General features: G+C 46.1%; 1 protein-coding gene across 12 annotated transcripts in view; it reads left to right on the top strand.

Annotated features, from left to right (window-relative positions):
- The window catches only part of LRRC56 (leucine rich repeat containing 56), a 161,194-nt gene that overhangs the window by 37,943 nt on the left and 109,123 nt on the right, over window positions 1-14,128 (top strand). For 3 of the 12 annotated variants that reach the window (XM_042862149.2, XM_065591970.1, XM_024111430.3), the window contains exons 1-3: window positions 1,961-2,172; window positions 4,436-4,595; window positions 9,775-9,848. The exons of 2 other annotated variants lie outside the window; for them this stretch is intronic. The gene's annotated coding sequence lies outside the window, so the exon portion shown is untranslated. Of the gene's footprint in view, window positions 1-1,955; window positions 2,173-4,435; window positions 4,596-9,774; window positions 9,849-14,128 lie in introns of those variants that run through there. 7 more of the 12 variants (XM_065591966.1, XM_008174916.4, XM_065591967.1 and 4 more) reach the window with 5 other exon arrangements.

The following is a 14,128-nucleotide window of genomic DNA, read 5'->3' as shown; positions in this document are numbered from 1 at the left end:
ACATGTAAGAGATCAGTGGGGTTAGGTTCAAAGAAGTGGAGGGGAGGCTGGGTGAGATCCTACTGAGGCAATTGAGTGGGTATGTGGAGGCAGGGGAGGCCAGATGGAGCCATACTGAAGCAACTGGGTCTGAGTACTTAGAGGGGTGTACATATAGAAGTGGAAAGGAATGAGATGGCTGAGTGTGCAGGATGAGTACACAGAGGTGAGGGGACTAGATGCAGCTGCAGTGTATGAGTGAGGTGAGAGTATGCTGAAGTAGGGGGAATCAGACAGTGCTGAAATGAAGGGGCTGGATGTGTACAGAGTATACACAGAGGTGGCGGGCAGGAGATGGGTCCTTTGTGAAGTGTGTGGAGCGGGTACACAGAAGTTGGGGGACTGGATGGAGCCACAGTGAGGAGGTTGTATATGTGCATGTATGATGGGGAGGGTATGTGGCGGTGGGGAGTACTGGACTGGGCTGTAGTGAGGACAACTGGGTGTAGGTATGGGGATACAGAGATGGTGGGGTGAACAGAGCCATAATGAGGAGGCTTTGCATGTAGGCACAGGATCAGACAGGTTTCTAGTGAGGCATGTGGGTGTGAATATGGGGACACAGAGGTGAGGGAATTAGATCCACAGTGAGGAGGATGTGTGTATGTGTTTGTAGGTGTAGGGACCAGTCACAGCTGTAATGAGGAGGCTGGATGTGTGTATGGTGGGTATGTGCAGAGCTGCAAGTGTCAGGCATTAAGGGTGACAGGGCTCCAGTTGCGTAAGTGGCATGCCTGCCCACAGCCCTGATGAGGTGTCAGTCACTGCAGGTTGCAGTGAGGCAGCAGGGATTCCCCATGCAGAGTCTCTTCCTGGTCTCAGAGCTGCTGTGGTACCTGTAAAGCAGCTAGGCCAGCTGCTTCTTCTCCCGTCTAGCTGCTCCCGGCTGGCTGGCTGGCAGAGATGGTGGCTGGCACTGGCTGGCAGGTCAAGGAGGGGAATGGAAGAAGCTGGGAATTGAGGGAGGGGAAAAACAATGTGGCCCCATGCAAAGTGTGGCTCACTCCTCTCACATCTGTGAGGGATATCACACAAAGGGCTCTAAACAGTTGGGCAACAGTGTGCAAAACCAGGGGAGTGTGTGTTGGAGGGGGAGGCTGGCAAAGGCAGAAACTAGGGGGCTGGATGAGACAATAAGCAGAAGGGTGTGTGAGAGGTGGGGACCAAAGGTGACCATAGTAAGGCTAGGGCCTGCATAAGCTGATGCAGGGAGAGGCAGAAGGGGACTGCGTGGGGTGGTAAAGAGGGGGCTGGAGCTTGGGTATGTACATGTGTATGTCTGGTGGGGAATGGAGCTGGAGGAGGCCTTAGTAAGGCTGGGGGTGGGAATGATATGGGGAGGCTGGGTTTGAGAGGACTGGATAGGGGAGTAATGCAGAGATGGGGACAGTGGGCATGCGCAGATGGAGAAGACCAGAAGAGAGAGGAGGACTGAGGGGGCTGGGAAGGTGTGTTGACGAGGTAGATGCTGGCTGGACCAACAATGAAGGGGGTGGGGAATTTTGTGGAGGTGGCTGTGCATCAGTGTGGGGGGGGGAGGGGACACTGGACGGGGCTGGAGTGAGGAGAGGGGGTACATGGGCAGGGAGGGGTACGCAAAGGCGGGGGGGGAGAGGGATGCTAGTCCATTCCCCTCTGAAGCTTTAGGCTGGGGAGGAGACAAGCGAGGAGGGACATATTCTCTAGGCTTAAGGCTGCTAGCGGCGTTTCCCAAGGAGCTGGCAGGCCCTGCGAGAGGCAGAGGCGGCAGCAGGAGCCAGCACGGGCCATGCCAGAGCCCAGGGTGCTGGTGCTGCTGCTGCTGCTGCTGCTGAGGGGAATACGCGCGCAGGCGGACACAGCTCTCCTCGCTGCCTGGAGGGAGGGGCTGGGTCAAGTGACTAGAGCTCATGAATCTTTAATGAGCATATTCAAATGAGCCAGTTGCCAGGGCAACCTGAGGCCTGGCCGCTGCCTGCTGCTCACACCAACCTGGAAGCCCGGAGGGAAGCAGAAAGGCTGCGGCCCGGCCTGCGTGGGCACCCCCAGCTCCTTCCCCTCTGCGGGGGCAGAGGCTCAGTCTTTTCCCCGGGGGGGCGGGAAAGATGTGCTGAGCTCCTCCCATCTGTGTTGGCAGCAGGAGATAAACAGCAGGTAGGAGTCTGAACCCCAGGGGCTGGCTGCCCCCCAGGAGCATGTTTGTACCAGAGGATGTGGGGGAGACACAGCTACCCTAGAGTGGGAGAAAAGGGAAACAGCAGGAACTGCCTTCCCTGTGCCCATAGCGCCCCCCAAGCAGGCACTGGGATGGGTGTTGCCATACTTCAGCCCCTTTGTGCCTAGGTATGAAGAGGAGCTGCCCATCCTGGTAAAAACAACAAGGAGTCCTTGTGGCACCTTAGAGACTAATACATTTATTTGGGCATAACCCACTTTAGCCCACAAAAGCTTATGCCCAAATAAATTTGTTAGTCTCTAAGGTGCCATAAGGACTCCTCATTGTTTTTGCTGATACAGACTAACACGGCTACCCCTCTGAAGCCCATCCTGGTGTTTGTGGGATCCTCCCAGCTTTTGAGGGGTGACCGGCACGTCCTTTCCCAGTCTGGGCAAACATGGTTCTGTCTTTGGGGTGCTGCATCCTGGCACAAGGTCATTATAATATAACGAAGTAGTGTCAGGCCATGGGACTGCATAAATATCTTAGCCATGGTAGCCCTGCTGGTACTCTTAGCTTTCCACTTCCTGTATCTTAATAATATGTCTCTGTGCTGCACATGTTGTAGGCTGCTATCTGCTTTCCAAGCCACTTGCTATGAAGTTTGTGTTCCTGAAAATTCCAATCCTGTGATTATGAGACATTGCATTTTGAACAGAAGACAGGGAGCCAGAAACTCCTGGATTCTAATCCTGGCTCTGCTTATTGTGTGACCCCTAGGCAAGTCCCCCTGTGTTTTGTGCCTCTTTTTTCTGATCTATAATATGAGGGTGATAACACTTGCTTACTTGAATGTTTGTGTAGTTCTTGGAGAACAGAAATGCTGTAAAGTGTAAAGGACTATTCATTATTATTATTTATTAGTAATATATGCCCGATTGAACAGGAGGCAGCAGGCACTGACTGGTACAGTTAAACTCATACAATTATCTGAAAAGACTGGGAACACTGATTTAGACAAGCCTTTCAGAATAAGCAAAAATCTTTTTTAGTGAATTTGTCTAATAAATTCTAAGGTTTTAAGACCAAAGACAGTTTGTGTTCCTGTACTAGAGCATCTACCATATTGGAGGGGAAAAATCCTTTATACAGAATATTTGATGTTCTCTGCTTGTTTCAGGGTTGACAATTAATCTGTTTGGGTTTTTTTTAATTACGCATTTAAATGGTACAAGTCTGTGGAGCTTTGAGGGGAAGCATATTGAAATATAAATAACCCAGGCTAATCCCAAAATGTAGGGAATTATCCCTGATTATTTTAAGAGATGGGAATAAGTTATTGTTCATAGTTTTTAGCTGCTTCTGAAATGGACAAAGACATTTATTTATTTAGTAATTGCAAGTGCTGGTCCTGTAGCGCATTAGGAGCCTGATCCTACATAGGTGCTGTGCATCCTCAACTCCCATTGACCTTCATGGGAGTTCAACACCATGCAGGATGTGTTTATCACCTTACAGGATTGAGACATAGTTTATTCAGGTGCAGTGTGCTCCCAATGCACTATTGGGAGAGTGTTTGGGATGCCTGCTGTTCAAGGCAAGATGGTACATTGTGCAGGTGATGCCCGTGATTTCCAACTAGAGAGTGCATGCTCCAGGGAACATGGCCAGCACTCAGCCGTGAACCTTCTATGTAATACAGAAGGCCTCCATATTGGGTACCTATTTTGTGCAGTGCCTGAATACTTTAGTAGTTTTCTTCATGAGAACAAATGTGACTGTTCTAATGAAACATCTATTGCATTTCTCATTCTGACAGTTTTTTCCAGACAATACTTTCTGCAGTGAACATGCAGTAAATGTTGACTTCAGCCTTTTGTCCAATGCTAGGCTAAAACAAACACTTTTCTTACCACATTGAGTCAGTTTGCTTCTTATGGCCACAAAGACAACTATTGTTTCTGGCGTTCAGTAAATAACTGTTGCCGGGCGCATCAGTTGTACTTTATTACATCCTTTACCTTGTCCTGCTTACTTCTGGAAGCTGCCTTCAGTCTTTATTTCTTTACGCTGTTCTAAGTTATATTCCATTAGGTACTGTCATATTTTTATGACATATTGAGCACAGTCCTCTGGTGTTGAGGCTGATGAAGCAACAATTTTCCTCCCATTTATTACAGAATACTCCAGCCTTTAGAGTCCACTTTCCTTTTTATTTTCTTTTTATTGAAGACAAGCATCTTAATGTTGTTTTAATAGGACATGGAGCAGGCACATGAGACACTGCACTAGAAGCCCATTTGCTATTAAAGACCAATGGAGATGGATGAAAGTGTGACTAGTAAAAGAAAATTTCCATAAGAGGAGAGGGAGATGGATATGAAAAGAAGACAAAACAACGGTGGATAGAAAAGAAAAGGTGAAAGATAAAAGCTAGGGGTGAACAACTTTACTTTGTTTTTAAAAAATTTATAAAATACCCACAATGTTTCAGACTTCAGCATTTTTTAAAATCTTCTTCTATAACACACTCTCTCTCTCTCCCACCCTCTGCCACCCTCCATCCTCTAATCAAGTACCTGGATAAGAAAGTAGTGTGCGGTCATGTCAGAGTTCAGGATTGTTGTAATCTAAAAGCTTTTTTGATGCAGTCTCTCCCTATGATTGAGCTTTAGATAATATTCATTATTACCAGCAAGTCATAGAGGAAGAGCAAATAATGTATAGCACTAATGACCCAAGCACTGGCTCTGGTGTAAGTGTGGTGGCTGTAAAGTGTATTCTTCAGCGATAGGATTGCATAGTTTCATGCTGCGAAGACTGACATGTGCATTCCCTGACATATTGGAGGAGTAGTTGCTGATCATATGTTCCTCTGTAGCAGGAAGGGAGAACAGCAGTTTTTGGTGTAAGGATCTGGTGTCCTATTGAATTAATCTGTAACAAAATCTTTTGGTCTGTATCTTTCCTCAGTGGAGTGTTCATGTGTCAGTGGAAAGAATAAAAAAATGTCTATGATGTCAGCAAGCCACCTTTCACAACACTGTGGGTCAGATTCAGTATGTAAGCTGTCCTTTGACCAGATGTGAGTTGGCTTCTCCAGGGTGGGTAACTACTTGTTCCACTGTCTAACTGAAACATATTTTGGGACAGAACTAGAATACAGCATCCAGTCTTTTCAACCTGCAGTAGTATAAAATTGTTAATGCTACAAAATAATATGAATAAAATTCCTCAACTTGGAGTTACTACATTTCATATTAATGTGAAAGGTTTGATTTTTACTTCTGAGAATTATAGATATGTTATTATTGAGTTAGAACATCCTTGAGCAACTCACCAACATGAATTTAGAAGTATTCAACTGACTTGAATTTGCTAGAAAAACTGAGTCTGGTTAGTGTTTTTGTTATCATTACGTGTTCACAGAACACAGTAACAAATCCACCAAGAAGTATTTGATGATATGATATGGGCTACACATAGTTGCCATAATACAAGTTTAGGGTTACCATACGTCCAGATTTTCCCGGACATGTCCGGATTTTTGGGCCTCAAATCCCCGTCCGGAGGGAAATCCCAAAAAGCCGGACATGTCCGGGAAAATAGGGAGGGAGGGCCCAGCGGTGCTCGGCCGGGGCTGCTGGGGCTGGAGCCAGCGGTGCTCAGCAGGAGCTGGGGCTGGCGCGGTGCTCGGCCGGGGGCCGGCGCGGTGCTCAGCCGGGGCTGGGCTGGGCTGGGGGCCGGCGCAGTGCTCGGCCGGGGCTCAGCCGGGCCGGGGGCGCGGTGCTCGGCCGGGGGCGCGGGCACTTGGCTGGGGGCCGGTGCCCCAGGGCTCGAGCCGAGCCGGGCAGGAGACGCCGGGGCCAGAGCCTCTTGGCCTGGGCCGGCTGGCCGCCAAAGAGAGCCGCTCGGCCAGGAGGACCGGACTGAGCCGCGCCGCACCCCGCCCCAGCCTACCTGCTGCCTCCCTGTTTCAGGCTTCCCGCGAACATTTGATTCACGGGAAGCAGGGGAGGGGGAGGAGCAGGGGGCGGAGCGTTCAGGGGAGGGGGCAGAGTTGGGGCGGGGCTGGGGCGGGGAAGGGGCGGGGTTGGGCCGGGGCCGGGGCCCCATGGAGTGTCCTCCTTTTTAAAAATTAAAATATGGTAAACCTATACAAGTTGGAAGTTGATTTGCCATGGCAGATATCATATAAAGACTAATAGAAGTGCATTAAAAATGGAAAATCATGGCGCAGGAGCTAAGCTTTTTTAAAGGGCACTGTCTGATTAAAATTTGGATATTTTTAAAAAAACAGATGGCTTTGCTTGTATAACTATTAACATCTCAGGTTACTAAAACTGGAAGAATGTTAAAAGTGTAACTTACTTTTCACTGCGTATCTGGTTTACGTCTTGCATTTCATTGATCTTAGACAATTTCCCTTTTGTTTATAGTTGGTTACTAATCCATTTCATGTCCTCCTTTTTATACAATACCAGTATACTGTAGTGTTTGGATTGAAAATGGAAACATTTTGTTTGATTATTGTGTATACAATACCTAAATTGATTTGACAGTGTTCCTTTAAATTTAAACTGTTTTCCTTTGCCAATTTTTTGGGAGCATTTTGTACCCAAATGTGCTCCTGAGCTGTTTTCTGTTCCCTGATGTTTTCCTTTGACTTCTGCTAGACCTGGTTTTCTTTACCAGAAAACTTGATCTAAGCACAGTACTAGAAATGAGGACATTTATGTCCTAATCTCAACACTCAAAGTGACTCCTTTTGTGGCCATGACTACAACTCATATGACCTTTCTTCAGTAGTGGATTTAGAGTTAGTGGGGCCCTGTGCTCAGCTTCATTTTTGGGGCCCCTCCTTGGGACCCAGCCAAGAAAAAGAACATTCTCTCTTATCTCCCCCCTACCCCCGTTTTTCATTCTTTTTTTCTTCATCCTCCTCCTATAAGTAATAGAAAGTAAATGAAAATAAAGTGAGGTATCTTGATTGTTTTTGTAGTCTAACTTATTTTTCCACAGACCACTTGAAAATCACTGAGGGTCTCAGCGGACCCTCTTAATGATCTTTTCAAATATTGTTTATACTGTTAGATAACTATTGTAAAGCGCTTTGGATAAGAGCGCTTTATAAAAAAAATGTAAAAAAACATTGGGATGTGGGGTCTGGCCAGGACTTAAGGTGTGGGAGGGGGCTCAGGGCTGGGGGTGCAGGGTCTGGGAGGAAGTTGTACTTGTATGAGGTAAATTGAAAAATACTGTTTCTTTTGTTCATCATTTTTACAGTGCAAATATTTGTAGTCAAAAACAGTAATATAAAGTGAGCAGTGTACACTTTGTATTCTGTGTTGTGATTGAAATCAATATATTAGAAAATGTAGAAAAACATCCAAAAATATTTCATAAATTTCAATTGGTATTCTATTGTTAAACAGTGCGATTAAAACTGAAATTAATCACGATTAATTTTTTTGAGTTAATCACGTGAGTTAACTGCAATTAATTGACAGCCCTAGTATAATGTATACAACTAGCAATGTAGCACTAGTTGTAAAAAAGCTCTCCTTTAACTGGCCCATTGTTACTGCCCTATGGTTATATGAGATACCTGAGTTCCATTCCCAAACTGTGGATGCTAGAAAATGCTTTGAAGGCAGCACACTTAAGGTATGCCTTCACTGCAGAGTTAACTATGCAGACTGGTACTCAGGTAAGCCTCGCCTGGGTGTGGGCAGCCACACTGCAAAGCCACACCTGAGTTACTGTGTCCTCCCTGGTGCTGCGCTCACCCTTGTATGTTCCTTGGATTTCTGGGAGCATATCCCAGGATTCTTTGTGCTACAGTAAATTAAGCTGCATTATAATTCTTTCCTAGTAAATTGCTGGAAAACTTGTCAGTCCTTGTGGGCACATTTGTTGGGGGTATGTACAGGGCTGGCCTTAGGCCGATTCCACTGAATCGGTCCCCACGCCTAAGAGGGCCCCACGCCTAAGAGGGGTCCTCCCTCTCCCCTGCTTCTCGCGAATCAGATATTCGCGCGGGAAGCCTGGAAACAAGAAGCGGCAGGTAAGCTGGGGCGGGGGGCGTGGGGAGGGCTCCAGGGAGGCATGGCGTGGCCCAGTCTGGCTCCGGCCGAGCGGCTCCCTCCGGCCCGGCTCCGGCCGAGCGGCTCCGGCCGAGCGGCCCTGGCCCAGCTCCGGCCGGGCAGCTCCCTCTGGTCCCGGCCCCGGCCCTGGCCCCGGCCGAGTGGCTCCCTCCGGCCCGGCCCCGCGGCTCCGGCTGTGGCTCCGGCCCGGCCCTGGCCAAGTGGCTCTGGCCCGGGCCCGGCCCCAGCCCCGACTCTGGCCAGGCGGTGCAGCGTCTCCGGCCCGGGCCAAGCGGCTCCGGCCCCGGCCAAGTGGCTCTGGCCCGGCCCCGTCACCGACTGTGGGAAGGCATTGGAGGACTATCAGCCCTCAAGTGATTTAGTCTGTGTCCTCACAGCAATGTGGGCAGGTTACCAGTCTATTGAGTTAAAATGGCACTTGGGTTTTAGCCTACCGGGTTTAAAATACCACTAAACTAGTAAAGATAGTAAAAATGGCATTGTGGATTCTTAATTTATTGTTTCTTAATGAGCGTATAATGCTAAAAGTTCTGCTCACTTTATGTCACCAGTTCAGGATTTGTTCCTGGATCGCCAAAGGTTTGTTGGTATAGTCAGGATCATGTTATCAGCTTGATATCAAGTGAAAGAGCAGAAACCCAATTTGATATAACAGGTGCATAGCTCAAACATGGACAAGTTTTGATTTTCTCACCTGATATAAATAATTCTCAAATAAATGTGAGTGTTTTTAAATATAGCTGTGGGTTTGTCTCTCTCTTGTAATGGTTGTTTCCTGTTTTAATCTTCTTTCCTACCTGATAATCTTTGAAATGAAAGATTCTGTGGTTAAAGCGCACTATTACTTTGTGCTCTCCCCTGCCTTAACACAGACTGTAAGATCTTTTGGGCAGGGACTGCTTCTTTGTTATATGTTTATATGATGTACAATAGGGCCTTGGCTTCTAGGTGCCATTGCAGTACAGATAATTAATAATAAAGCATAGCTATAAAGCACTCCATTATTAAGGCATGTCTGGGATTAGCTAGGCTTGTTCTTATTCATTCTTATTTCTAAGTGACAAGATTTTTTAAGAGAACTGTTCACTTGAGGATTATCCCCAGTCTGGATATAACAGTTTTAAAGTAGGTCACATTTGGGGTTTGAATTGATGGGCGCAATTACTGTTCCTTAATCTTCACCATTTTACAAGTAGTCTGTTGTTGAACCATATACAACTTTATATACAGTGCAGCAACTGGTGGAATTCTGTAGAGTCAGTACAGATTAATTGACAAACAGGTTTCCCTTAATTAGAGAGTGATCTTGCTCTGATTCTCAGCACACATAAAATATCATGTCTAGTAGCCTTATCCAATGCCTTCTGAAGTCAATGAGGGTTTTCCCACTGATTTCCTTGGGCACTGGATTTGGCCTTAAAACATGTTCCTAAATGTTACTTTCTTTTCTAGAATATGGGCAAATTATAATTTTTGTATATTATTTTTCAGGCTACATGCTGAGGAAGCAACACTTTTGTTCCCCGTTGTTAAATCTGCTGTGTAAGAGGAGAGAACCCTGGGAGGTAACTTTTCTTTTCAGCAGTATACAAAGATTTGAACATGGAGTAGGGATAGAAATGGGATATGCTATGGTGTTCTGGTGCATTCAGCACTATCCAGTCTCAGTTCTGCAATCCAGTCCTAGCATCAGAGTCTCAGACCTTGGATTTTGTGTTTTAAGTCTCCTAAGCGAAAGCAAGTCTAATTCCTAAGTCTACGTGGAAATGAGGTCAGAGACAACTTTAATTTCAACTTCAGTTAGACCTATGAGACTTTATGCTAACTTGGTATGGCTGATTAAGAACAGGGAGACCTTCAGACTTCTTTCTGATAGAGTTGCTATGAAGAAGGAATATAAAGCATTGGAAACTCACAGGGATGGCTTTTTATGTTCTAAATTATTAAGGCCACATTTAGGCAAAACTTTACTCATATGCTTAACTTTACTTATAGTGAATAGTCTCACTACTCACTGTGTGTAAAGTTACATGTGTGAATAATCCTTTGTAGGATCAGGGCCTAAAACTGAATGTTGAGCTGTGTCTTCTTCTGTGCTTGGAAAGTGTTTAGCATGATGGGTGCTACTTCACCTTTAATAATACTTCAGTACATAAGGGTAGCCTGAGAATATTGGGTAGCTGCGAAATTAGTACTTGGGTTATTGTCCCTTAAATGTCACAGACGATCCAATGTATATTGAGAGAACTTGCAGAATACTGAACTGTAGATCAAATCTTTACTCAGCTCAAGAGAATACAATTATCTGTAGACTCCATCCCTTGCAGAGGATTTTGGAGCTGGGGTGTAAAAAGAAGGATATTAAGTACTCCCAGGCAAAAAACTTCATTAAATTGGAGTTAAGGCTGAAATTAATACCTATATGTTGGGGATGGGTGGGAGGAGTATGGCTGAAGTTTAGATATACTAACTTTTTTTTAAAAGGTTTTTTGTGTGTGTTTTGTTTAAATAAAATTAAGGTTCCTCCGCAACTTTAATTATTTCCCCAATATTGTGCTCCCTGGTTAGGGTGACCAGATGTCTCAATTTTATAGGGACAGTCCCGATTTTGGGGTTTTTTTCTTATATAGGCTCCTATTACCCCCAATCTCCATCCTGATTTTTCACATTTGCTGTCTGGTCACCCTATCCCTGGTGTATCCTCCATGTAAGGCTACCATGTGTTTATGATAAACACAACTAGCTGATGTCTTAATTTCTGTATACCTTGGCATTTTAGCCATTAATCCTTGATGATAGGGAGAATTTAAATACTGTGGCCCTGATTCTCCACTACATCCAAACAGTGCTCAGGTGTAGTGAAGAGTAGAAGCCATGGGAAGCCAATTATAGCTCCCTGATCCTTGGTTGCGTGGTGGAAGTTAGAACAGGAAGGGGTGGGCAGTGCTGATTCCCATCACTAGTGTAAGGTCTTACACCAGTAAAGGATCAGAAGTAGAAGAGCTCTGCTCCACCACAACCCCTGCTGGCCACATCATGCCCCAGAAAGCCCCTCTCCTTTCCTTATGTTAGGTGTGGGAAGAGGCTGGTGCAGAAGCAAGCAGAGCCACCTCTGCCAGATTTCTGCCACCAGAGGGTCTCCCTATGCAAGAGTAATTCTCTACCAGCACTCTCTGGCCACTTTGTGCCACAGCAGCCAGTGAATCTAGCTCTGTATCCTTTGGTGCAGGGGTGGGTAAACTTTTTGGCTCGAGGGCCACATCTGGATGGGGAAATTGCATGCAGGGCCATGAATGTGGGGCTGGGGCAGGGGGTTGGGATGCAGCATGGAGTGTGGGGTGTGGGAGGGGGTGTGGTGTGCAGGAAGGGGCTCAGGGCAAGGGGTTGGGGCGGAGGAGGGGCGTGGGGTGTACAAGGGGGCTCAGGGCAGGGGGTTGGGGTGTAGGGAGGGGTGCAGAGTGCAGGAGGGGGCTCAAGGCTGGGGGTTGAGGGCTCAGGGCAGAGGGTTGGGGTGCAGGAGGAGTGCGGGATGTGGCGGGGGCTCAGGGCAGGGGTTCGGGGTGCAGGAGGTGGATCAGGGCAGGGGATTGGGGTGCAGGGTGTGGCAGGGGGCTCAGGGAAGGGGATTGGGGTGTGGGATGCAGGAGGGGTGCGGGCTCCTGCCCAGCACCGCTTATCTGGAGCAGCTCCAGGGTGGCAGCGACGCCACGCCACTAAGGCAGACTCCCTGCCTGCCCTGGCCCTGCGCCACTCCTGGAACGGGGAACTGCGGCCAATGGGAGCTTCGGGTGTGGAACCCACGGGTGAGGGCAGTGCACGGAGCCCTCTGCCCTCCCCCCCACCCCAGGGACCACAGGGACGTGGTGCCACCCACTTCCAGGAGCGGCGCGGGGCCTGCGGCGCCACGGGGGTGGCAATCCCGTGGGCCAGATCCAAAGCCCTGAGGGGCCGGATCCGGCCCGCAGGCCGTAGTTTGCGCACCCCTGCTTTGGTGGTTTGTAGCCACAGATTGTGGGCTTATATTCATTGACATCCTCTGTGGTGTACATAGCGGTGCATAACCTTCTAGTATTTTATCTCCACAGGCTGCTAACAATAAAGACTATAATAATTGATTCAACTTTGATTTACTGTTTCATTGATTCCTAATAGCACATATAATGGAGAAAGAACAACACTTGGCAACTAATCACAGAATTATTTAACTTAGAGGTGAACTTATTTCCAGCACATATTATAAAAAATTTCTCACTTTCATCAGAGATCTGGCAAAGTATTATACATCTTCCTCTTTATACATGCAACGTGTGTGTGTGTGTGTGCAGGCTTTGCATTATATATGCACTTAAAAGCCACAAACTTCTGTTTTATATTTATATATAATATAAGCTTGTGGTTTTAAAATACACTGCTTTTTTATTTATCAATATTACATTTGTAAGAAAATTAAACAAAGCTTTCACCTCCAAGTTGCTGGTTCAAATCCAATCTGGGTTAATAGCGTGGGCCTGCTGCACAGAAGTGAATTTCACTCTGAATGAGCATAAAGACTGAACATGCCTCTCACTCAGGGTGAAATTCACCCCTACACAGAGGGTACACATAAAGCCTAGGTACCACTTACTGCCTGTTCTTAGAGTTTAAGTGGAAGTTTCATCCCAGTGGCATCTCTAGGTCAGGGTTTATGCACACTGCTAAGATGCTGTGAGGAAGCTTTTCCTGTGGATAAAGAGAGGACTTGGCACCTTTCACAAGCAGTAAATTCACACAGGAAGAATGTAAACAATGGGCCAAATCAGATTTTGCACCACGAGTGAATTTGGCTCAACGAATTGAAATTCCAGTTCAGCAAAGCACTTAGATACATACTTAATTTAAAGCATGGGCTTAATTCCCATTGACGTCAGTTAGACTGTGTTTAAAGTTAAGTGTGTGCTTCAGTGGTTTGCTGAATCAAGCCTTCATATGATTGTAGAGTGAAGAGGGGCTGATTCCGACTTCAGTTACACCTGTGTAAATTGGATATGACTACATTAAAGCCACTGGGTTTTTCAATGCTGTAGGCAAGAGGAGAATCAGGGCCTGATAGTCCAGATTCTTTATGAAAACAAGAGACGTGTCAGGGAATATGTGAATGGAATGATTATTAATGCTTTATATGGTAATTGCTCTTAGCCCTTTACAATTTTGTCTTTGAAAACAAGATAGCATTACTGCAGTGTTCACTTCTTTCCCTGTACTTAAGAATAGCAAAAGATTAATGCAGTAACATCTAGTTATCCAAGGTAAAAAGCTGTTGAGGGTGACTGCTATATATAAAAAACATTTTTAACTTTTTTTATTACACCTGCTAAAATAGAGTACTGTAGGATGCTGCATATTACATAAATGTTGCAGGGAATTGTTTTTCCCCTTTAGGGATTGATTAAAGTAACGGTAGTTTCCTGATGACATCATAGCAGATTCCAGCTGCCCAAACAGTCATTTTCCAGAAGAGGTTATCTGCAGTGCACTTACACAGAATTACACTTAAAAGGGCACTTACAGTTCCCTTAGGACTTTTAAAGGTAACTTAGAGTTGAGTCCTTGGTAAACACAGAATTCTTTGTTTTCATTTAGTGACGATGGTAGTGCTGGGAGCACAGCCCTGGCTTGTGATTCTGCAGTTACATTAATAATTACATAATCATGGATTGCAGGAAAAATTAAATACTTCAGTGTACGTTCCATGTATTGAGAACACAGCAGTATATTTTTTATAGAGAATATAAGCCTCTATATAAGACCTGCAGCATAGGAAGAAGATAATATGGAACTCCAGTGCCATACCTGAACTTAGACTCAT

This window comes from Chrysemys picta, chromosome 4 (genome assembly GCF_011386835.1).
Source record: "Chrysemys picta bellii isolate R12L10 chromosome 4, ASM1138683v2, whole genome shotgun sequence".
Classification (NCBI taxonomy): Eukaryota; Metazoa; Chordata; order Testudines; family Emydidae; genus Chrysemys; species Chrysemys picta.
This window is presented reverse-complemented; position numbering and strand designations above follow the sequence as displayed.